At 37.0% G+C, this 27053-nt stretch overlaps 1 protein-coding gene across 1 annotated transcript in view; it reads right to left on the reverse strand.

Annotated features, from left to right (window-relative positions):
- The window catches only part of LOC149216817 (uncharacterized), a 46867-nt gene that overhangs the window by 18288 nt on the left and 1526 nt on the right, over positions 1–27053 (reverse strand). The gene's annotated exons all lie outside the window — the stretch shown is intronic.

Here is a 27053-nt window from a genome sequence, read left to right on the forward strand (position 1 = left end):
GTTGCATATCAATCCACAATAGTCTATAGTAAAAAGAACTAGGCGAAAAACTCAAAAAGCAAGACACCTTGAGCCAAAACACCCACACAGAAAGCATAAAACATAAAAGTATCAAAAGGTCTAAACCTTGAAGAAACAACCACTAAACCCAATACCCACATCAAGCGGGGCCTCATCACAATCACTCAAGGACAGGGCTCATCTAGTAATTACAAGAGGCTCTTCAAGGGGCAAAGATCCCATCCATCACCAACCTATGGAGTCTTAGTCTCCTCATAAATAGCAAGGGCCTAACTAGGAAACCCCTTGCCCTATGCAGAAAGCGCTAGTACACTACGATGTAATGTCCCTTTCTTGGGATTGCCCAATCAGCCAATAGAATAAGTCCTAAATGTGCCAAATTAAACTTGTGCAATAATCAAAATGCTCACTGAAGCCCTTCCGTCAAACACTTAACATACATCCAACCACTACATTGTCCATTAACTCATTGAAACGTTTCATCAAATAGTTTATGAGTAGCCTTTTTGACAAACAGATTATTCAAACAATTTGCCTACGAATGTTAACCTGCGAAAATTAGGGATTGTTGGGTTGTTTGTTGTCTCTGCACAAGAAGATTTGGCCCTCAGAGTTGAGGTATTCTTCCTCCAAATCCCTGAAGTTTCTTTATGACCCTGCGGCCACTGATAAACCATTCAACTGCCCAGCAAACAAGGCAACTCAACTTGGTGGATTATGTGAATTATGGGTTGCTTAAACATATATTTGTCTTGGTCTAGCTATGGCACAAGGTAGTTGTAGTTTTAAGACAGAGAATGTTGCTATTTAGTAAGTCTGCTTCCAGAGAGAAATCTATTATCCAAGAGTGATTCTCCTTCCATTACAAAAGTTACCCTTTTAATAAATCAATCTCCAATGTAGGCATCCCAACTAGCAATGGTAGTGTGAGCGAGGACGTTGGTCCGCCGAGGTTCTGAGTTCAAGTCCTCCCTGGGTGAACAATGTAAACAATGTAATCATATGTAATAGCATCATCCTACCACACAAAGAAAGACAAAAAAAAAATATTAAAGAAAATGATCTCCAAGATAACCAACATTGCCTCCTTCAAAATATGGCACCTTGGCCTCTATCATATGATAGATTTAATGCCCATAAATTAATAGGCTTCGCCTTCCTTGCACTCATGATGACTCACAATTTGTAAATCCCTCATTATTATAATTGATCTCTAAAATAAAATAGTTTGCTCTGATGAACTCAACTCCTCGATCAATGAAAACCACAGCCCTCACTATTAAATTCTTTATTTCAAATTAGCTGGTCCCTGCATACAAAATAGAGATCTCCTCACGAATAAAATATACCCTCCAAAACAAATGAAATCTCATGACAAAATTAAAACCCCAAATTTTTGGCAAACCTATCTTGCCAATCAAGATGCTCCAATGAGAAATTTGCAACGATTCCTCGTTAAATTGGCTAGGATGTATAGTTTAAACACCGAAACCAATTTTCTTTAGGGATAGGGTTTTACCCCTTCCTTAAGACACAAGGGCTTAAAACCAAATAACGGAAATCATACATACACCCCCTAAAGAATGAGCTTGAGCTCCCTTTTATAATCTTTGGCCATCCCAATACCATGGGTAAGTATTCCATGGATACCAATACCATGGGTAAGTATTCCATGGGTGCCAATACCATGGGCAAGTATTCCATGGGCACCAATACCATGGGCAACTAGATACATAATAATATGACTTTATAAAGTTCACCTTGTTCTCATATCCACATTCTAATCTAATTAAATCGTTTTCTCTGTAGTGATCACTCAAAAAGGGACATGACATACGAGCTCGTCGTACATGGGACATTCCCCCCAATAATACAACCATTATTGCAAGTGGTCCATCTCCATCTAAACCTTGCACAATTGTAATATTATCATGGTAAATTTTCAATACACACTTATAGGGTGCCTTTGGTAAAACCATCACCTCACCCTTCCATTGTGTTGTCACTTTCCACAATGAAGATAAAGTTCACTAGTGATGGGATAGCCATTTGAGGCTTCCTTGTTGCTATATGACAAAGCATGCATCTTATTGAGCGGCTGAGCCAACTAGGCCCTGATTCCGTAATAATTTTTAAATTTATTCCCTAAAATAATTTTACTTTTGGTGTTTCAACACTTTGAATGCAATTTCATTGTGTGTTATAGACAAACACACACCTAGGTACATGGCCTTTTAATGCAAATGTTTTTTGAGATTGAGGTAACATAGTTCTACCATTTATGAAATACCATCCACTCCAAAACAAGGTTGAGAAGGTTAGTTATCTCATCCATAGACCTGTGATGAGCTTTTATAAAAACTAGATTATTATATGTTATGGCATAGTATGTCTTCTTGTAGACCATTTGGAAAAATATAATCCTTATTTTAGATGATTTGATGCTTATTTGTTGTAGAACCTTGTATACAAATTTAATGGACATTCTTTGGGAGGGAACCCTTTAGATAGATTCAAGAGGTTCCATCATGTAATTTTGAATATTCAATACATTCATAATATGCCAGATTGGAGTAAGGAGAGATGATTGGATCCAATATAAATGAAAGGTTATGCCCTAGAACAAATATCCAAAGTTGGCACACAAGCATAGTACTTTGTTAGGCATTGACATTCTACTAGGTTGTATCCATTATCGTGTAATCCTTGTTGAAATTTGAGAGCAACAGAGAATTTCTTATCATGGTAATTACTTGTGATTGTTTATGTAGGTATCTTTTCAATTAGTCTTTACTTCATTCATTATATTATCAAGCAATTACACAAATTCAATACATAAAAGAACAAGAGACACAAGAAATTAGGCTCCAAGCCAGGGCAAAACCCCACAAGGGGGAAAACTCAATGAATTATCTTCTTATAGAATCAAATCGAAGTGAGAAATCCAAGACCCAAATCCAACCTCCAAGATGCCATGTCAAGCCCTCCAAAAACATGAATAACATCAATCTCTTCCGCAAGGAATCTCTTTCATTTCAAATCACTTGCCATAGAGAATTCACACTGCTCTCAGACCACTTTCCATAGAGAATTCACACTGCTCTCAGACCACTTTCCATAGAGAACTTGCACCTTTCTTCAAACTATTTGCCACAAAAAAACTCGTAGATAGATGGCCTAATGAACTCCCATTACTAGAGATGAATAGCCCAGGAAAAACTCGCATGTTTTCATCATAAAGTAGCATTCTAAACTTCGCATGCCTCAAAACTATTAGAAAATCAAAAAGGAAAAAAGATTCTCTTATGTTGATAATTACTCGTGATATTCTTATAGTCTTGTTAACTTTCTTTATGTTCTTCTTTTATCTTATTTTCATCAAGCAATCATCAAATCAATGCATAAAGATCAACGACACCAAATATAGGCACTCAACCAAGGCTAAAACCCCTCTATAGGGGAAAACCTAGTCAAACTCTTCCACTAGTAAATCAAATTGAGATAGACCAAGACCTTAGACTAGAAGACTCTTCTCACTCCACCAAGTCAGCCCTCAAATTGTCCTTCCAGACTCCAAAGATCAACTACAACAATACTGCATCAAAGACAGAATTTCGGCCCTTACCACTTCAGAATTTCGGCCCAACTACTTCAGAATTCGGCCCAACTACTTCAGAATTTCGGCCCTACTGCATCCCTGCAACTTCGTCCTTCTTGCAACTCCGGAATTTCGCACGTGTGGATCACAAGAGAGAGAAATCGGTCTCCAAACTTCTTCACTAGGGTTTCCTCTTCTTCACTGGGGTTTTTCTCCTTCTTCCTTGAATTTCGCACCGTTCTTTCTTCTCCAGCAACTGCAAATCGAACTTGTTGTGAAAATGCTCCAAATGAGGTCAAGTTGTTGCCTTTATATAGTGAATCTGTGAGGTCGAATTCCCTTGATGAGGCCGACTTGCTGGAGGAGTCCTAAATGACCTAATTTACATTAAAATAAATTTCTTTCTTGACACAAGAAGCCCAAGAAGTGTCTTTTACATGATGACAAGGACAAGGACTCTTAACATAAACCCTAGAAGCTTGCAAGGAGGCTTTCACCTATTAACCATTGACCTAAGCATTAAACCCATGCCTTAATAAGTCAATTTCTTTTACAATAATTTGTTTTTCCTTTCTTTTGACAAATACATTACATCACGACTCAAATACAATTATGAAGACTGACACACATTACATTATTCAATACTCCCTCTTAACTAGGGAGGTATTCATAATTACATATATACAGAGGTACATGGAAGATCTCAAAATGATATGCTCTATGAAGAGTCACAGCACACGCAGTGCTACAAATTAGATACCTGACCAGGGTACTCTAATTGGATGGGACTAAGGTGTACTCAAGCTTTAGCCACTTTAGGTACCATCAAGCTTTTAAGCTCTAACACCAACCCACAAATCTAGGTGCGTATAGAAAGTCGGACCTCCATGACAAACGCCACCCTCCCTACTTCGCGATCTAGACATTAACACATAAGTCGGCCAGATGTCCTCCCAAGCATCTTGTTGTCATAAGATGCTTCATCTCTCCTTATCAACTAAATCAGATATATATCCACCACTCCAAGCATGCTTCAAAACGTTCAATCTTTTTATGAAGAGATCCTGTAGAATTACAACCCCAATCAGTAATAGACCTTCAAATATATGTACAAGTAAACACAAACCTTTGGGGTCCTCAATCATTTTGATGCTACTTATATCATCATCAAGTTATCCAAATACAACTTGTCGAAAGCTTTCTTCTTTCATTTCTTCAATAGCACCAAATACAACCTCAGTACTTCTCAAGTCTTTTGTTTGCAAATCCATCAGCAGTACTTTCATTCATTCTTCGGTTTCATTCTTTCTCCAAGGTATTCACTTATGACTGTCGTAATATGCCCTCCCTCTTAACTGGGGAGATATACCCATTCTTTTATCCAAGCTCCCTTTCAACTTAGGGAGAATAACAACATCGGATATACTTCATTGTTTCTCATGTCATCAAGGTCATCTTGATCATCATCATTCTTATAGCTTCCTTCATCATGCTCATCATTATTATCATCTTCAATTACGAACATCTTCAACATCTTGAAGATTATGTACCTGCAAAACTTTAATAGCAAGTACAACCAAATACAAATATACAAAAGCATGAAGACAACTACATCAAAATCATGTCATTACAATGGAAGCATCAAAACATTTTTGACATCAAATACCTAAACCTAGTTAGATTCATAATCACCAAGGGTTACATTTTACATATTGTACTTCAATATCTTGCTAGGGTTTTGTTATAAACCCTAGACTCCATCTTCGAGACATAAAGCCTTAGATATCAGCAACTCAATCAAAATATCAAACCAATCATAGTACTATACATCTAAGGTTTCAACAATATGCTTTTAGAAATGCCTGCCAAATTCTACTAGGGTTTGTTGCAAACCCTAGATTTTATTGTCAAAACTAAATCATATCAAAAAACGAAAACAATATACTTATAGGGTTTCATTGTCATGCCCTAAAATATCAATCTCTACTAGGGTTTTGTTATATACCCTAGATTTCATCAATAATCAAGATAGCATATTCACATATACCTAGGGTTTCATTATCATGCACTAACATCTCATATCAATATCTATTAGGTAAACCCTATATACAAACATCAAGACATCAAAACTAGATATACAACAATTTTGACCAAGCTAGGGTTACAATTATACGGAAAGCACATATACCCAAAGATCTATTTCTAGGATTTTACTATCATTATTACAAGGGTTTTGTTCATAAACCTTAATTCATCAATTTCATTATACAACCTAGACATTAACAACAAACCAATGTTACCAGACTCGGAATCGGCAATAAATCGGCGAGGCAAAAGAGCGAAGAGTTTTAATCGGATCGGGAAAAAATCGGCAAAAAATCGCTGAATTCATTAAATAAAAATATACACATATATTGAATTAAAAAAAAAAAAAAAAAAAAAAAAACATTTTTCATTAATATTCGGTAAAGGCATGTCCAAACAATGCATAATATCAATAGATGTCCAAAATATCATGAATGAATAAGTATCTCATACCCGTCATAAAAAATACATTGGAAATAATTGATTTTTAATAAGTGATATCTTAACCTCCTGAACTCTAATTATGATGTTTTTTTAGTGAAAGCGAGTGATATTTCAAGAGAATTCAATACAATAACAATACACAAAAAAGAGCAATTTACCACATATTTGAAAATATAATTACATACAAAATATCCAAAAATAATAAATTTTTTTTTTTTCACTTTATTAAATACCAAACCTCTTCGAGTAAAGTAACACATAAATAATCTCTTAGTGAACTCAATTACAATATTCATCCACACTTTCCGTAATTATCAAGAAAACGTTAAAAAATTTAATTACAACAAATTTCCAATTACTTATTGAACCTTCTAAATCAAAATCTAATTAAAACAAAATAAAACTAAGCTCTAAAAAAATTTATAAAAAAAAAATTTTTTTGAATTTTTTATTTTTCATATTATAAAAATGAAAATCTAAAATTTGTGAAACTTTAAACTTAGAATCTAATTACAACAAAATTTAAATCGAACTAAAACTATGCTAAATCTAAACATCAAAATCTATTTAAAACGTAATGTTCTGATAAAATAAATGAAGGCACATAAAATTTGAAAACGATTGAATCTAAAAAGGAGAATTATACCCTAACTAATGCGTAAAACCAAAACAGTGAGAAAATACCTACGCGTAAACTCTAAAAGGAAAGCGTGACCCAGCCTCAGAACCAAAGGGAGAATTTGACGCGCTGAGAAAATTCTGAATAGGCACAGGTGACGGCAAGGCTTTGAGAGACCTGCTGGTCGAAAATCCAAGATGATGATGCTCTGAATCAAATCCACGCAAGTCTGCTTTGTTCGTCTAAAGAAAAGAGCCCTGTTTATGAATGGAACGATTCTAACACTGCTGAACCGCATTCCAAAATACAAATCAATTTCTGCGTGCTGATGCGATTAGGGAAATACGCAAATGTTGTGATCTGAGCGGAGCTGTGTGTGAATGACGGAAGAGATCGTGACTAAGCTCAGGCACAAACAATGAACATATACTCAAACAATCTGAACGATTTCGGTTTGATCAGAAGCCCTAAACCCAAAACTGGCAGGAATCGACAAAATCGGGAAAATCGGAAAAAATCGGCAGAGTTTCGGATCGGATCGTTTCACGGGCGATCAGATTGGGAATCGCGAGTACTCGCGAGCACTCGCCGATTCCTGTTACACTGCAACAAACCCTAAAGAACATGGGTTTTACCACGACATTATCAAATCCCTAAACTTCAAAAGAATAGGATTTCATTATATGTTCTAGACTCAAAAAACCCTAAGAAGACTAGGGTTTCATAATCAATATTGACATACCCTTTAACATAAAGAGGTTAGGGTTTTATAGTGAGCCCTAAACTTTAGAGTTTCACAAGAAAGATCCAATGAGTTTCCAAAGAATGATCAAATGACAAGAGATAGTATAACGAGGGTAGATTAAATCTAATGATTAATCACCCTAACAAGAATCTCTATGATTCAAAACCCTAGACATAAAGATGTTAGTAATGTAAAGCAAATTTCAAAAGAAACATGATCATACTTTTTGTATGAAGAAATCCTTGCAACAAAACTTCTTTCATGGTTCAAGTCTTTCCTGCGAAGTTTCCTCCATAACCTTTGTGTATTCTACAAGATTTCCTACCAAGGAAAATATAAAAAAAAAGGTTATTAGTATATAATACAAACGAATCTTGATGTGAGGAGGAAACCAAACATGAAAGATGAAACAAAAAACAATATAGTTATCTTTTGGTAAAATGGTGAAGGCTCTCTTAATCCAAACTTTCTGAGGGATACCTACAACTTATCAAAACAATTCAAACAGTTCTAAAAAGATATATTAGATCTACGAACTCTAGAAACATAAAAGAAAAACATTACAAAACTTAAAGTAGAAGGATACGCAAGGAAAGACTTAATAGTATAAGTCTTTGACTTCGGACTCTTCAATCTTGTTTTTCTTGGGTGGAGCTTCATCGACAACATTTGCATGTTCTCTTTCTCTCTTCTTATTTCTTAGATTTTCAGGACATTGACTTTTGTAGTGTCCCATCTTATGACAATTGTAGCATTCAATCTTTGATAGATCAACTTTCTTCTTTGGTCCTTTGAACTTCTTGTATGTTCCCTTCTTGTGATGAGCAAAGTAGGCATTTGAAGTGTTGTTTTCTTCATCCTACCTTTTGTCACTTACTAATGAAATGTGGGCTTCTTCTTGACTACATGCATTCCATAATTGTTCAAAGGTTGGTGTATCCTTCCAACTGCTAATTCTTGATGCAAAAGAGCTCCAAGATTTCGGTAGACCTAGTAGTGCAGCAATCACGAGTTTTTTCTCTAGTACAACTTCATCAATAGCTTGGAGTTCATCTTGTTAGAAAATCAGAAAGGCAGAAAGATTTTCTTATATAGATAATTATTTGTGATTCTTTTATTTTTATGTTCTTCTTTTATCTTTTAGTTCACCAAGCAACTACCAAAACAATAGAACAAGGACAACAAATGTAGGCGGACAGCCAAGGCAAAACCCCTATCAAGGGGAAAAACCCAGTCAACAATTCCTCCTTCAATAGTTTCTTGAGATAGTCCAAGGCTCTTGACCTAGACAAGACTTCCTCCACACCAAGTCAGCCCTCAGTCCTTCTTGCAGATGATAATCCTTCAAAAGCAATTTCAACCTAGCAGCATCAACTTGCAGTAGTAGCTTCGACCTAGTAGCAATAGCAGCAGCAGCTTCGACTAGACAAAGAAAACTTTGATCTCCCTTGATACTCCTCAGAAGTGAGAGAGAGATGGCCCAAAATTTCAATCTTGGTGTCTTCTATCTTCCTCCAAAAACTCACACTCCTTTCCAGCCTCCTTCCAACTCTTTTCCAACTTCACACTTCCCAGCTTCCAGCTTCAGGATATCGAACTATGTGAGAGAGAGTGAATTGCTCCAAATGAATTCGAACTGCCTTGTATATATAGCCTTCCAGTGAGGTCGAATTACCCTTCTTGAGGCCAACTTGGTGTGGAGAAGACTAAATTCATTTTTGACTCAAAAATAAAAAATTTACATGATTCAAAAACCCAAGAAGGGTCTCTTTTAATGGGCAATGACTTTCATGACTCAGAATAAAACCTGGAATTCCTCAATGGGGACTTTGACCTAAATCAAGATGACCCAAGCATGAAATCCTTGCTTTAATAAGTCATAATAATAATAATAATAATATTTTCTTCATTCTTTTGATAAGTACATTTCATTGTGACTCAAATACATTTATGAAGACCAAACCTAGCTACATATTTAAACACTCCCTCTTAACTAGGAAGGTATTCATAAGTACAAGCACAAGGAAGATCTCAGAACATATGAACCATGAAGAATTTAGGCACCGAAATGACATGGACTAGATTCTTGACCAGGGCAATCTATCAAAGGTCCTATAATAGTTTAGGCACCGCAATGCCATGGACTAGATTCCTGACCAGGCAAATCTATCCAAGTGGGACTAAGATAGACTAAAACTTTCAGCCTCTCTAGGTACCATCAAGCTTACTCACTAACCATCAACGTAGGGATCGAGGTGTGTATCCGAGGTCAGAACTCCATGACCAACGCCACCCTCCCTACTTCGGGAACTAGACATCAACACAAAGTGTCGGCCAGATGTCCTCCCAAACAATGCGTCTTACACATAAAGCCTCAACACTCCCGATTATTCCAATCGGTAACAAATCCTCCCCAATCAAATAGATTAGTAACAAATCTCTCTCGTGTAACCTGATGCTATCAAACCTCAAAGAGATTTACCTGTACAAACACAACCCCAATCAGTAACAAATTTTTATGTGTACATAAGTAAACACAAACCTCCGAGGTGTTGAAGAATCTAGGGCAATTTAACATTAATGATTCTTCCTTCTATGATAACTGCTAGTGATGTCTTTTTGCTTTCTAGAATTAACTTCTTTATGTTAATGTGTTCTTCAATCATCAAACAACTATCAAAACAAAAAGATCAACAAAATACAAGTACACAAGATGTAGGCTCTTAGCCAAGGCAAAACCTCTCCTCTTAAGAGGAAAACCCTTCAATCTCTTCTTATAGATATTTCAATTGACGAACACCAAGACCCTTGACAAGGACACTTGACACAAGTTTACCTTCAAGACACTTGTCACTATCTCTTGCACTCTTCGGCCTTCATATCATAGTCTTCCTTCTTCGCATTGTATCACTTCAGTCCTTCTCCTTCGCACTGTTATGGCACTGTCACTTAGAGAGTCTCGGTCTCTTTTCTTCACAGCCCTAGACACAGTCTTCGGCTTCCACTGATCTCTTCCTTTGGTCCACGAGGGCCTCTCTAACTTCAGTCTCTTTCTATCACAGTTACACACTTGATGTAGCCCTTAACTGAATTGTCACTGTCCTAGAACAGTCTTTGGTCCTTCGCTAATATGACAGAGATGAGACAGACTTAGCCCGAAATCATTTGAGACATTTACGCACTTGTAGTAGCCTTCCTTCCTCACTGTATTACCCTTATCTCTTTGCTCTGAGATCCATATTGTTTCAAATCAGATGTGTCTGAGATGCTTGTTGTTATGAGGTCAAGTCACTCTTTATATAGTGACTTATGCTTGCTATCTAGGCCGACATGAGATCCTGGAGATAAGCCGACTTTTCCTTAAGGAGAATATTGTCTTTCTTTTAGCCGACTGCAAGAGGGATAGTGACAATGTCTTGGAGTGCAATTTTTACATAAATGACATGTCTTCTACATGTGTAACATGACTTCATGACTTCTTAATTATATTTATGACAAGACAACAAATTCCTAAAGACATCAAGAAGAAGTCTTTGACCTATGAAAAACACTTCTTGCTCATGAAACCCATGATGCAAGGAATACAATAAATACATTTGTTTCTTCTTTACATAAAATCATAATTACAAGTCATTATGAAGACCGAACCTAGTTACACTTTCTTCAACACTCCCTCTTAACTAGGGAGGTATTCATAAATGGTACATGGCTATTCTCAATACTGAAGAGATCTCATAAGAAGAGTCAGGCTAGTAACCCATTTGTATAGCATCATTATAACCAACATTGTCACATAGCAAGGCCTTGACTAACGGCTCTATCTCTTAATCAATCAGAGCAAAATTTGGCGAGACCAATGATTATAGACACCTTCATCATTGTCTCTCAAGGTACATACCCACCCGGGTGTTCACCGAGTATGACCTTCTAGGACCATTCATATCTTGGTTCCCTAACCCTCAAAGAATATCGGTCCTCTTGCCTACTCTTATCTTGGATGTCCTACCACATCCTCAAAGAGTACTAGATGCCAGATGATTACTCAATCCTCCATTCTTTCTTCCAAAATGAAGACAAGAATGATGTGTCTATCTCTCCCTCTCAACTAGGGAAGATATGTCAACCAATCCAAGCTTGTTTCTAAAATACACAAGCTTTTTATTGGGAAGAGATTTTGTCAAAATATCAGCAGTTTGATCATCGGTGGGGATATGCTCCAGCGTCAGTACACCATCTTGTACCAGCTTTCGAATGTAGTGGTACTTGTTTATGTGCTTCGTCTTTCCATGAAATACTGGATCCATAGACAGTCTTATTCAACTGGTATTATCACAATGTATTATGGTAGGATCCAACGGTCCTACAACCAGATCAGATAACATCTTTCTTAAACAAACCGCTTCCCTGCTCACTTCACAAGCTGCAATGTACTCAGCCTCGGCACTACTCAAAGCCACTGTCTCTTGCTTTTTGCTCATCCAATAGACCATGGAGAATCCCAAGCTAAAACATCCTCCTGTAGTGCTTCTTCCATCCTTCTCGCTGCCTCCCCAATCAGAATCAGTAAATCCTTCAAGATGAACACCTTTTCCTTTTTCATACTTCAAGCAATAGTGGATGGTTCCTTGCAGATATCTTAGTATGTGCTTGCCAGCGATCCAATGATCATGTCTCGGCTCCATTTGAAACTGACTGAGAACATTCACTGCAAAAAATGTCTGGTCGAATATTCACCAAATACATCAGGGAGCCAATCAGTTGTCTGTACTTAGTAGGATCCACTGGACTGGATTCAGAAGTCCTTAACATTTTCAAGTTTGTGATCATCGAAGTTGTCATGGATTTGCATTCCATCATTATCAAACTTCTTCAATAACTCAATCACATACTTTCCTTATCCCGGGTAGATTTCATTTGGTTCCTACTAGACTTCCAATGCCAAATAATAATGCATAAGTCCTAGATCCTTCATATCAAATTCAGCTGCCAACAATTTCTTACATTCTTGAATTCTTTCTTCAACACTAGTTATTAGAAGACCATCTATGTTGGGAATAATATTGAGAGGAGGGGAGGGTGAATCAGTGTTTACAAATCAATAACTTTCTCCCTTTCATAATCAGATTTATATACGCTACTTCAGTGAAAGGAACTCGCGTGTGCATGCAACTATTCTTAAGGCAACTAGCGTATATCCAATGAACTTATGATTCAGTTAATTCATCATATGTTTATCTTTAATCAGTGCATCAGTACTTTATTAAACATTAAACAGTAACCATGTGCAGTAATAACAGAATAAACCATCACACATAAGCAACACACATGAACACCAAGATTTAAGCTGGAAACCCAATGCGGGAGAAAAACCACCTGCTACTCTTGCCTCTGTATTCTTTTAATATAAAGAATAATCTATTTACAATCTTGTACTAGTGTAGACTCATACCAGTACGCAGGCACCCCCCTGCAGAAGGCTACAACCTTCTCTCGTTCTCCAGCTTCTACTAGAAGGGCGCTGCAATCCCCTGACTCTTGTATTGGCTAATATGTTTACCAATACGTAGGCACCAGCCTACCATCTTCACTCGTTCTCTAGCTGCTACTGTAAGGGAGCTCCAACCCCCTGATCTAATCACCAGCCACTACTGGTAGGAAGCTTCGACTTCCTCACTGAAGGTTCTAACCCTTAGTATCCTCCAAGGACCAAATTTCATAAATTTTCAGACTGGCTACTCCTGGTACACATCAACATACTATGAAGGCCACGTTTCATCAAATTTTCATACTAGACCCATCAGTAACATTGAATCTCAAAAAACAATTATTACTGCAATACAACCATCAAAGACATCTGCATCAACCAATTACTGAAACCCAATCATCAATCTCTGAATTAACCACGACTGAATCAATCAATCACTGAAACCTCCGACATATTGAATCAAACAATCATTGAACATCTGACACAACTGAATCAACCATTCATTCAAAACTTAATCAAATTCAACCAATCAACTGGAACAGACAGATCACTATAACCAATACACAGATCTGAACCCAAAACACTGCATCAACAACCAGAACCAACTGTAACCTCAAAAAATCATGTGTCAAAATGTATACGCTACTTCGGTAAAGCCAACCTGCGTGTATACGCCACTTCCGTTAAAAAAAAATGCGTATACCTCCAAAATTACTGAATCATAAAAACCTCTGAATCAAAACTGTACCAACTAGTAACATTATGAAGATCTACTGTCAAATTACAGAGATCTAAACAGACAGCAACAAAGATCACCCTTCTTACTTAATCAATCAATCAATCAGACTCAATCTCCTTATGCATTAAGTTCTACTTTCAGATCTAAGAAAACATCATTGACAAACAGCAGTAAAATAGCAGCACTAATCAGATAGATCAATCATTTCTGAATAACAGGCTTTTCTTTTGCATACGCTACTTGGAAGAGTCGAACCAACATGTATATACGCCTTCACCAACGCGAACCAGCGTATAGATCTGCAAATACTAACTTATAACTTCGCAGCGATTCCAAACTTCAGACATACCCAAACCATAACATATAAAGGACAAAACATTTGTTAGCACTCAGGTCTAGCCTATCCATTATTAGATAACATAATGATAAGTCATTATGATCCTGATTCATTAGTAGATCTCATCCATCATCAAACACTCAGGTGCATACTTACTACTTAGTCCAGATCAAGCAAAGCATCAGAAACCCATAACATGCATATTTGTTTTTGATCTAACACTTCATAAGATATTCATTACTTGTACACTTAGCCCTTTGATCTTCTCCTCCTTATATAGTTTTAGCCTTTATCAATACCTCGAACCAAAACAACACTTAGAACTTGTGCTATTCTTATACAAGATCAATTAACCGTTATTCCGCTCAATATTGTGGGCTAATACCATGTTATGGACCCTTGGTATTCTTTCACCTTAATTTCCTTAATTTTCCATCCCATATGCGGTTTTCCTCTTGTGAAAGTGCGTGCATACATATACGCTCTTTTTGTACAGTGAACCCACATATACAACTTAACATACCTAAAAACATTGTTTTTCCTCAATTGCTTGATTCTGATCTGTAGTCCTTTGCTCCATCATCTTGTTCTTTTGTACCATTAGTTTGTTACTCCTAAATAGACCTGTTATAATGTGATTTGCCATTGTATATTACTTCTGAACTGATTCCTTTGAACTGCCCTGCATTTAGTCACATCATTCTGTCATCTCTGACTTGTAGATTCATCTTTGTTCCATCGTTCTGTCATCTCTGATCTGTCCTGTAGATCCATCTAGTTACCATATACTTGTTCTACTACAAGTGGATTTCCATCAAGTACAACACATGCATCATAATGCCAACAATCTCCCCCTTTGGACTTGATGGCAACTACTTTGGTGTTTGGTCACCACAACCTGTAAATAACATCAAGACAAGCACCAAGTTGTTCTAAACATCAAGTTACTCTCCAAACACCAAGCTACTCTCCCCCTTTGACATCAAGGGCAAAGGGTTGACTGACAAATGTTAAATGAAGACTTCCATATCTGAACTGCTGAATATGAACACTGATCATGCTCCCCCTAGGCACATGTTGAATTCTCTGATCAAACTCCCCCTTAGTACATGTTGAGATTCACTATATCGTCCATGCTCCCCCTGAGCATATGCAGAGTCTGCAGAAATATTTTTTGAAAGAATAACATGACTCTACGACTCAACTATGTGAGTATGACCTTCCTATCACCAATGACTCATACCTACATCAATCACCCAGCCAAGTGGGGATACTCCAATTGACTCAACCACTCAACCCAGTGGAATTACATATTTGACATGATCTCAAAAGTTCATACATGACTGAATATATAACTATTACATCATAGGTCTTTACATGACCTTTACATCAAATGATATACATGACATTTATAACAAAGACCAAAGATATAAACAAGACCATGATAGTCATCAGCAACTATCAGACACCATATATGATCTGCACCATAAGCATTTGTCTGCAGCATCAAGAACATCAACCTGTATATGTCCATCATCAGTTTGCAAGATAAGACAATGTACCTTTAATATCATCAACCTATGACAAAGTATGCCTCATATAGACATCAACTCGTTCTCTTTATCAACTTGCTCCGTTTCCTTAGTAGAACATAGTCTTCCATGGATCAACTAAGCATATGTCATATCTCCAAGAAGTAACACAAAATCATTCATATCATATCATATGTATGTGAAAACACCATAGTCATCATCCATGACTATACCATCATCATTATACCAAGAATTGCATGATTTTTCCATAACAATCCTCAATATATCAACCATGTATCTTCACTAGAGAGTTTTCTAATATACCACATCTGATAAGCATCAATCATGATAATCAACATATGTGAGTATCAAATCTATCATCATGAAGTAAGATGTCATCATCATTATGTGACTAAGTAAGCCATGTCTCCAAATATCCATGTCTTCAAATAAATATGTCTTCATGAAACCTGCAATAACACCATTCTCTTGGCCAACCAACATTATTTATCAATGTGTAATTTATGTATCCAGCATAACATGTATCATCATAGAGATAGCAATATGTATGTAGCTTCTCATCAATGTGAAAAGCAAACCATGTGCTCACAGTCATTTGTCAATCGTTCTTGATACCATCAAGAGCAATAATCCTCAACCAATATACCATGTGAGAGCCAAGAACTATGGGAATCCTACACCATATGAACTTTATGCATCTTTGAAGGCATGATGACAACAGCATAAAAGGAATGAGTGACTCATCATCAAATAATGAAGTTGTGTATTCTAGATTTGTTCTTCTCCTTGAACTTATGAAGATCACCATGTAAGCAACATAACTATATGCATCATCAAAAGAGTCATCCACAATCATCCATAAATCTTATCTGAATAACAACTATGTGGCTCAAGCAATATCTAAGATTTCATCATAGGCAACTCATGACTGCAGCATAGCATGATGTATCATTTAAACAATTCAACAACATAAGCGTCCTCACCATTGATAAGAATCGTTATGTACCAAAGACTTCTAAACATAATGCCAACAATGCATTATTAGAAGCATAGCATATTCTCCCCTTGAACCTGTGCCAATTGTTCACTGTCAGATCTGATCATTGCATATATCAGTAAGAATCATCAAGGCATCATCATCAACTAGTTATACATCAAGTCATCAACAACTTATGAGGGTCAAAATCACTTCTAAGTAACATCCACAGACTGTAGTCATCAATCATCTAGACAAAAAAGATAATTGATAATTGTCTGAACCATATCAGACCCTTTTTTTCTGAGTCTATCCCACTGCATCTTCATCAAACCAACATATACGCGACTGTGAAGCTTCTAACTCGCGTATATACGCGACTTGTATTTATGATAACTGCGTATGAGAATTAGAACACTGAAATTTCATACTTTCAGTTCCTCCTGAGTCTGTTCTGTCTGTATACTGAGTTATGCCACATTTTTCTAACTGTAATTCCTTCTTCTTCCATACCTTGGAGTGTGATGATGTTTGCTCCTTTTGGTATGTTGGCCGAAATTTGCTCCTGCATTCTTTTTCTATATGCCCAAACTTGTTACAAGCATAACATCTTATATGTTTCATATTCCTTCTAAAGCAATCAATGGCTTTGTGACCAAACATATTGCAAGAAAAACAATATCCCTTAAAGTACCTAGAAGCTGATGATCTTTTTGTGTGACGGTTATTAGCTTGAACCATTCTACTTCTGCATCTTGTTGCAACATGTCCAAAATTATGACATATAAAACATTCAACATTATTCATCAGAGGAAAGAATTAATTATCACTTCCATAGTTAGAAGTAAATGATTTTCTTTGCAGTCTTTCTTTCCTTGGTTGTTGATGGGGCTGACCTCTTATCTCCTTGTTGAGCATTTCAGATTTTGCATTAGAGTTCCTTGCCTCATCTTGTGAGCTAGATTCACCTTCAACAGTTTCATGAAAACCAAGACCAGATTTGATGATAGGAGACCTTTGACTACTAAAGAATATTATCCAAAATCTTAATACTATCTTGAAATCATAAAAGTTTATCCTTTTCTTCTAATTTACCTTTTAAGATATTTACCTCAACCTGATATTGCTCTTCCTTTTCCAGATATTGCTTCTTCATGATTTCTTCAGCCTTTCTTCCTTCTTCCACTTGTTGTCTTAATTTGAGAATCTCATTTTCTTGTTCTTCATCTGCTTGAGGTGGTTCTTCATTCTAATTATTTGAATTTACAAGATCTTCTTTTAGAGAGACGACCTCAGCTTCAAGATTTTCATAGTAACTGGATCTATCTTTAAGTTTATTGATTATTGTATCATTTTCATTTACTTCATTTCTCAATGATGTCACTTCATCCTGCAGCCTTTGATATTGATCTTCCTTTTCCTTGCACTGCTTCTTTACTTTGTTTCCTTCCTCCAAATGAGCTTTTAATCTGGTAACTTCTTCTTTGTAGGCACATTCCCTTTTATCAATTAGATCTTTTTGATCTCTAATTATGTCTATGAGCTTTTTAAATTCTACCTCTATTTGATTTCTTTCTCTTTCACTCACAAGAGCAAATTTAGTTGTTTCGCTGTCACATTCATTATCTTCAAATGAACAGAGAAATGTATCACCAAAGGACAGCAAATTCGTACCTGATAATTCTTTTGCTTGTTTATCTTCATTCTGAGGTGATTCTGAATCTGAAGAGTTGCTTCCACAAAATAGCCAATCGTCTCTCCCACTGTTACAGTTCCTTTGAGATGTCTTCTTCTTTTGGGGTGCCTTCTTCTTTTGCTTCTTTCCCATTGTTACTATGGATCTCCTTCAAGCGATTAAGGTTTTGCCAAAGAACCTGCTCTGATACCAATTGTTGGGAATAATACTGAGAGGGGGGGTGAATCAGTATTTACAAATCAATAACTTTTTCCATTTCATAATCAAATTTATATACGCTACTTCAGTGAAGGGAACTCACGTGTGCACACAAGTATTCTTAAGACAACCAGCGTATATCCAATGAACTAATGATTTAGTTAATTCATCATATGTTGATCTTTAATCAGTGCATCAGTACTTTATTAAACAGTAAACAGTAACCATGTGCATTAATAACAGAATAAACCATCACACATAAGCAACACACATGAACACCAAGATTTAAGCTAGAAACCCAATGCGGGAGAAAAACCACCTACTGTTGTTGTCTTTGTCTTCTTTTAATATAAAGATAAATCTGTTTACAATCTTGTACTAGTGCAGACTCATACCAATACGCAAGCACCCACCTGCAGAAGGCTACAATCTTCTCTCGTTCTCCAGCTGCTACTGTAAGGGAGCTCCAACCCCCTGATCTAATCACCAGCCACTACTAGCAAGAAGCTTCGGCTTCCTCACTGAAGGCTCCAACCCTCAGTATCCTCCAGGGACCACGTTTCATAAATTTTCAGACTGGATACTCTTGGTACACATCAACATACTATGAAGGCCCTGTTTCATCAAATTCTCATATTGGACCCATCAGCAACATTGAAGCTCAAAAAACAATCATCATTGCAATACAACCATCAAATACATCTGCATCAACCAATCACTAAAACCCAATCATCAATCTCTGATATAACTGAAACCGAATCATCAATCTCTGAATTAACCACAATTGAATTAATCAATCACTGAAACCTCTGACATATTGAATCAAACAATCATTGAACCTCTGACACAACTAAATCAACCATTCATTCAAAACTTAATCAAAGTCAACCAATCAACTAGAACAGACAGATCACTATAACCAGTACACACATTTGAACCCAGAACACTGCATGAACAACTAGAACCAATTGTAACCTCAAAAAATCATGTGTCGGAATGTATATGCTACTTCAGTGAAGCCAACCTGCGTGTATATGCTACTTCCGTTAATTAGACCTGCGTATACCTCCAAAATTACTGAATCATAAAAACCTCTGAATCAAAATTGTACCAACCAGTGACATTCTGAAGATCTATTGTCAAATTACAGAGATCTAAACAGACAACAGCAAAGATTACCATTCTTACTTAATCAATCAATAAATCAGACTCAATCTCCTTATGCATTCAGTTCTACTTTCAGATCTAAGAAGACATCATTAACAGACAACAGTAAAACAGCAGCACTGATCAGATAGATCTTCTGAATAACAGGTTTTTCTTTTGCATACGCTACTTGGAAGAGTCAAACCAGCATGTATATGCGCCTTCACCAAGGCGAACCAGCGTATAGATCTGCAAATACTAACTTATAACTTCACAGTTATTCCAGACTTCAGACATACCCAGATCATAACATATAAAGGACAAAACATTTGTTAGCACTCAGGTCTAGCGTGTCCATTATTAGATAACAAAATGATAATTTATTATGATCCCGATCCATCATTAGATCTCATCCATCATCAAACACTCAGGTGCATACTTAGTCCAGATCAACAAAGCATCAGAAACCCATAACATGCATATTTGCTTTTGATCTAACACTTCATAAGATATTCATTACTTGTACACTTAGCCGTTTGATCTTCTCCTCATATAGTTTTAGCCTTTCTCAATACCTCGGACCAAAACAACAATTAGAACTTGTGGTATTCTTAGATGGGATCAATTAATCGTTATTCCACTCAATATTGTGGGCTAATACCATGGTATGGACCCTTGGTATTCTTTCACCTTAATTTCCTTAATTTTCCATCCCATACGTGTTTTTCCTCTTGTGAAAGTGCGTGCATACGTATACGCTCTTTTTGTACAGTGAACCCACGTGTATATGCTCTTTTTGTACAGTGAACCCACGTATACAACTTAACATACCTGAAAACATTCTTTTTCCTCAATTGCTTGATTCTAATTTGTAGTCCTTTGTTCCATCATCCTGTTCTTCTGTACCATTACTTTGTAACCTCTGAATAGCCCTGTTATAATGTGATTTGCCATTGTACATTACTTCTGAACTAATTCCTTTGAACTGCCTTGCATTTTGTCACATCATTTTGTCATCTCCAACTTGTAGATTCATCTTTGTTCCATCATTTTGTCATCTCTGATCTGTCCTGTAGATCCATCTAGTTACCATATACTTGTTCTGCTTCAAGTGGGTTGCCATCAAGTACAACACATGCATCATAATGCCAACAATCTACATATAAAAGAATGATGGCAAGGCCATCATTCTCTACTTTGATGTAGAGATTGGGATTTGTCGTGCTTTTCCTGAAACCCAACTTTTGCAAGTATGCATCCATCCTAGCATACCATGCCCTAGGAGCTTGCTTGAGGCCATAAAGTGCCTTCTTCAATCTGCAAACATGAGTTTCTTTGTCCTTTACTTTGAATCCCAATCTATGTAGACTTCTTCATCTATGGTGCCATTCAAGAATGTTGTTTTGACATCCATTTGATGTACCTTCCATCCCATTGATTCCGCCAGAGATATCAGAGATCAGATCGTGGTATACCTTGCTATGGGAGCAAAGGTCTCTTCATAGTCAATGCCTTCTTCCTGAGAGAAGCCTCGAGCCACGAATCTTGCCTTGAATTTATCTATGCTTCCATCTGCAGCGTGCTTGAGCTTATATAGCCACTTAGAGGTTACCATTGATTTGTCTTCCGGTCTTGGGACAATTTCCCAAGCTCCATTCTTCATAATGGATTGGTATTCCTCGTTCATTTCATTCTTCCATTCTTAATGTTTGGTTGCTTCTTTAAAAGTGGAAGGTTCATTTTCAATGAACTTTGACATGTATGTTGAATATCTTGAGTATCTTTTCAGTTTCTTGCTTTCCCTGAACATTCCTCTTGCAGTGTGACCTTCTACTTCTTGACATGTAGAGGTTAACTAGTTAGGTCTCTTTCTTACTTCAGGGAGAGTGATTGGTTCACTGGGACCTTCTTCTTCATAATGAGAGACTTCTCCATCCTTAGTAACTTCTTCCTCAAATATAGGAAGATCCTCCTCATCAGAATCGGATGGGAGATCCTTGGATTTCTTGAAGGCAATGCTTTCATCAAAAATTACATCTCTGCTTACTTCTATTTGATGCACTTCCTTTATGTAGATCTTGTAAGCTTTGGAAGAGTTGCTATATCCAACGTAGATTCCTTTCTTGCTTGCGGGATCTAACTTCTTTCTTTTGTCCTTGGGAATGTGAATATATACAAGACACCCAAATATCTGGAGATGATCAATATTAGGTTTCTTCCCAATGAAGACTTCTTCTGGAGTTATATTACCAAGTCACCTATGAGGACTTCAATTTTGGATGTATACTGTAGTCTTCGTTGCTTCTCCCCACAAAAAATTTGGTAGATCTTGATCATGGAGCATATCCTTGACACGTTCTTCTATATCTCTATTCTTTCGTTCAACTACTCCATTCTACTTGGGATTGTATGGAACTATAAGCTCCCTCTTAATCCCAATCTCCTTATAGAAAGAAATGAGTTCTTTGGAAGTATACTCGCCTCCATTATCTGATCTTAGAATCTTTATCTTTCTTTTTGTAAGATTTTCTACCTCTGCCTTGAATTCTTGAAATTTTATGAATACTTCGTCCTTGGTTTTAAGTAGATAAACCCAAGTTTTCCTTTAATGATCATCGATGAGGGTAACATTATACAGATGACCTCCAATAGATTTAGACATGGGACCACATACATCAGAGTGGATGAGATCTAAAATCTCTTAAGCTCTAGATGTACTATGTGTAAATGGTTCTTTGCATTCTTTCCCAGGGCATAGCCTTTGCACACTCCTTCGTGATCTTCTTTGAGATTTGGTATCCCATTTACAATGGAGTTTAGAGTTGGTAAAATCTTGTAATGGAGATGGCCCAATCTTCTATGCCAAAGTTTACACGGACTGATCTCAATGTGGACAAGTGCTTGACTTAGAGAAGATGAGAGTCTTTATAGTCTTCCTTCTCGAACTCCAATAGTTCTAGCTTTTTCAATGCTTGAATCTTTAGCCCAAACCACTACTTTACCATCTATAAAAGCAACTCTATCTCCTTTTTCTTCTAATGATGAAACAGAAATAAGATTTTTGCACAACGCTGGAACATATAGAATGTTGTTGAGATGAATATTACCTCCTTCTTCTAGCTCAAGTGATGTAGACCCAATGCCTTTCACTGGATAGCTCTTGTTGTCACCAAGCTCCACAGAGTATGAAGATTTTCTTTGGACAGAGTTTTGAGTTGCTTGTGATATCCGGTCATGTGCCTTGAAGCTCCACTGTCTATTACCCATATGTTCTCATCTTGAAATGTTTTGGTGAGGGCTGAGAACAATCCTTCATTCTTTGAAGATTTGAGATCTTGGGAAGAGAAGAGTTTATTCCATACTGCCTTGAGATTTTGCTTGATTAGGCTAGCTAATGATGAACACTTCTTTTCAAGCCTTTTCATAATATAGCTGACCTTCTTCATGCCCTGTATGAACCATAGCTTTGATACCATGTTGAAGAACTAGGGCAATTTAACATTAACAATCCTTCCTTCTCTGATAACTATTAGTGATGTCTTTTTGCTTTCTAGAATTAACTTTTTTATGTTAGTGTGTTCTTCAATCATCAAACAGCTATAAAAACAAGAAGATCAACAAAATACAAGTACACAAGATGTAGGCTCCAAGCCAGGGCAAAACCTCTCCTCTTGAGAGGAAAACCCTTCAATCTCTTCTTATAGATATTTCAATTGACGAATACCAAGACCCTTGACAAGGACACTTGACACAAGTTTACCTTCAAGACACTTGTCACTATCTCTTACACTCTTCGGCCGTCATATCATAGTCTTCCTTCTTCGCACTGTATCACTTCAGTCCTTCTCCTTCGCACTGTTATGTTGATTTTTGGTAGCATCGAATGTGCTCTAGCCTTGAAATTTGAAGGAGAGGATAAGGCACATGAGATCTCCAAGACCCAGAAATCATTTTGAGAAATTCCACCCAGATGAAGAGTTATTAAAATAATTAATATTTTTAATGGGTTCCTAAGTCTAAACTTAGGAAAATAAAAAGATTAATGGGTATTAATAAAGATAAGGGTGAGAAGCTTCTAAAAGACGAGGATCAAGTCTGTTTTAATCTTAGTCGTTGATTAGGGACTTAATCTCGGTCGTTGATTCGTCAACAAGAAAAGTATAAGAGAAGACTTGAGGGTCATTTGGAGATACACTAGCAGATACTCAGTATCTCAAGGAAAATCGATTCTCAAGTAGAGGAGATCGATTTCAGAGGGAGAGTTGCAGGGTGGAGGAAGAGGAGGGCATCAGCAGCAAGCAGTGACTAAGGAGGAGGTGACGCAGGGACAATGGGAGACAACGCAGAAAGAGCCGCAGTCTAGAGGAGAGACGTAGAGCTTATGCAAGCTGACGCAAAGGGACGTAGAGCCACTCAGAACCACATTGGACCACACAGAGTGACGCAGGGGTGACGCAGAAGTGGGAGCAAGGTCTCCAAAGTGTCAGAGGGTCTCAAAGGGAAAGTCTCAGGTGTTTTCTTTCAATTTCTTTGTATAATCATTCCTTGTAAAAGCAATTGTTGCTGAAGATTAATAAAGCCCTCATCTGTTGCACCGGTTTTCCCACATTGGGTTTTTCGGAGGACAATTGTCCAAAAATAATTGTGTTGATGTGATTGGTTCTTGTGCATGTATTTTTTTCGGGTAATTGTGTGATAACTGCAATAGAATTTATTTTAATATTTGTTGAAGGGATTTCGCAAATAACTTATTGTGAATAATAAATAGGTGAAATAAATCAATTGTTGCAGTAGTAGAATTTCAGTTTAGAAATTTTCACATGGTATCAAAGCAGAGATCTAGTAATAGGAGAGGAAAATCCATTATGGGACAAGAGCATGATGCAGAGGCACCCACTCAAGGGGACTCGCGCAGATTTCTAGAAGAATGCACAGGGGACATAAATTACGATTATTCTATGTTAGCTTCCATATTGAAAGAAGAAGTTGCTTGCTTAGCAAGCTCTGCCTCCTCGGAGGTTTGGTATATATACAGTGGAGCTTCCTGGGATATGACAGGAATCCAAGAATGTTTTTCAATCAAATTATCAGGAAGAAAGAATGAATTTTCAGATCACCATGGGGAATAAGGCAAAGTGTACTCCAATAGGAAGAGGTACTATAGTTTTTCAAACCAAAGCAGGATTGGGGATGAACTTACTTTTCGTATCTCAACTTCAAAACAAGGGCTATGACGTTTTCTTCATTAAGGAGAAAGTATATGTCAAACACCTGAGTTGGAAAAAGAAAGCCCAAATTGGAATCAGAAGTAACAGGTTGTACAGGTTGCAGCGAGAATCACCAATGGAAGTGATAGGCAGTAATGGAGACAAAGATTTGAATGAACTATGGCACAGGAGGATGGGACACTTACACCATGGGGCTTTGAGAATTCTCAAGAAAACAGTATCAAGAGTTCCAGAACTAAGTACTGAACGAGATGATGTATGTAGAGGGTGCGCTCTGGGCAAGTATGCCAAAGCAACGTTTTCCAGAAGTAACAATAGTAGAGTGTGATAGGATTGATACACTCAAACGTCTGCGGACCGATGTCCACAAAAGCTCTTAGTGGTGCCGAATATTTCATCACCTTCATCGATGACCATTCCAGGAAGACTTGGATCTACTTTCTAAAAACCAAGCATGAGGTTTTCGGTCAATTCAAAGAGTTCAAAGCTCTAGTGGAGAATCTGACAGGAAAGAAGATAAAAGCGTTGCGAGAGAGAAGAATGTGTGAGTGAGTGAGGTGCCAAATGAGGTTGGAGGTCACTTATATTTATACAAGTTGTTGAGGGTGAAGTGACATGTCTCTTGGGCTTCATGAGCCTACATGATGATGTGGCCGACCTCGACAATTTGCATATGTGTGGGCATAAATTCAAAAACACATTTCTGCTTGTCCATATTTGATGATCTTTAGGTCAAATTGGTCCTCTCGAAAAGAGGAATTCAATGCAATCATCATCTCCATTAAAGGAGCTGTCCAAAGTGAAATTTGGCCCTAGTTGCCAATTTTCACAGAACTTTATCGTATTCTCATTAAAATATATTATATCGTAGGAGTTACTTCCACACTCCCACTGTTGACTGTGCTTTTCAATCCCATTGACCGACTTTGTGGTCATTTGTTGGACAATAACGAAATTATGTCATTTTATCTTAGTGATTAAATGCCTAGGACTGCAAGTTGAAAAACTAGCCTTTACATGGTAGAAAGTTTCTAAGCATGTACAAAGAAGTCCAGTCTCTTCCAGATGAGGAAGAAAACTGTACACATCATGGGATGAATATGTCAATGGCATGCTCTTATTTGGACCTTGCTGCATTATGAACCTTAATCCCATGAAATGAGACATACTTATTCTTATAAAACATATAAATAGAAGGTCAATGCACTGAAACTTATTCTTATAAAACATATAAATAGAAGGTCAATGCACTGAAATTCCCAAAAAATTCTGTAACAAAAGGGAAAATGGGAGACACTCTTATTGCCTTATGAAATTACAAAACAGCAAGTTTGTGACGCAAGAAAATTCATGATATTGGAAAAAATCTCTCGCAGACATTTTTCAAGTCTAAGACAAAAGTGAAGTGAAATACAGCAAACAAGTTTAATTTAATACCCTCTATGGGTGTTTTTTTTCCTGAGCAGATGCTGAACACATATCAGGATAGCATATTTTGATCAAAATTAACGTAACATATTACACTTAAAAATACTTTCTAATTTTATTCTCCAACGGTAGGAAACAACACTTTAGAGTTTCAGAATCTGTTAAAGACATGCATTCATCAATCTAGGGCCCATTACTTGTGACTTAGATCCAAACCCCGTCATTAGTTGTCAAAGTCCATAGTACATGTGTTCGGATTTCTGGTAATATGCTCTGCTCATTGGACTGTTAACTTTTCACGAGTACACTTTGTTCAGATATCAACGTACCAAAATTATCAAAGAACTAGAGAAGATTCTCCTTCTACGTCATCATAAGAGGATTTTTATTTTGCTTGGGATTTTGGTCATTTGTCATTATATTCTCGACTCTGCACACTGTTTTAATAAAAAGGCACTCTCACAAGAGCTTCAGTTACAAGATAGTGCTCTGAACTAGAACCTCGAGTCCGGTTGTTTGTGGCATTACCAATCAGTTGTAAATTAGTAAGATTAATAAATAAATAAATCAAAGCTTCTAAGAATTTGTTTAAAACCAAAGGATAAAGCAGTCTAGCAGGCCATTAATTGCAGTATGGCAAAGCTGATGACCAATTTCAAACCTTGCTAGGCTTGCTCCTGCATGTTACCACGGACACATGATAATGTGGAGCAAGTGGACTGGGCCAGGTGCAAGTCCTATGTGAGCCGCAGCTG

This window comes from Pinus tabuliformis, chromosome 1_1, assembly GCF_031772625.1.
Source record: "Pinus tabuliformis cultivar Carrire ecotype Pingquan chromosome 1_1, CPIR1, whole genome shotgun sequence".
NCBI classification, from domain to species: Eukaryota; Viridiplantae; Streptophyta; class Pinopsida; order Pinales; family Pinaceae; genus Pinus; species Pinus tabuliformis.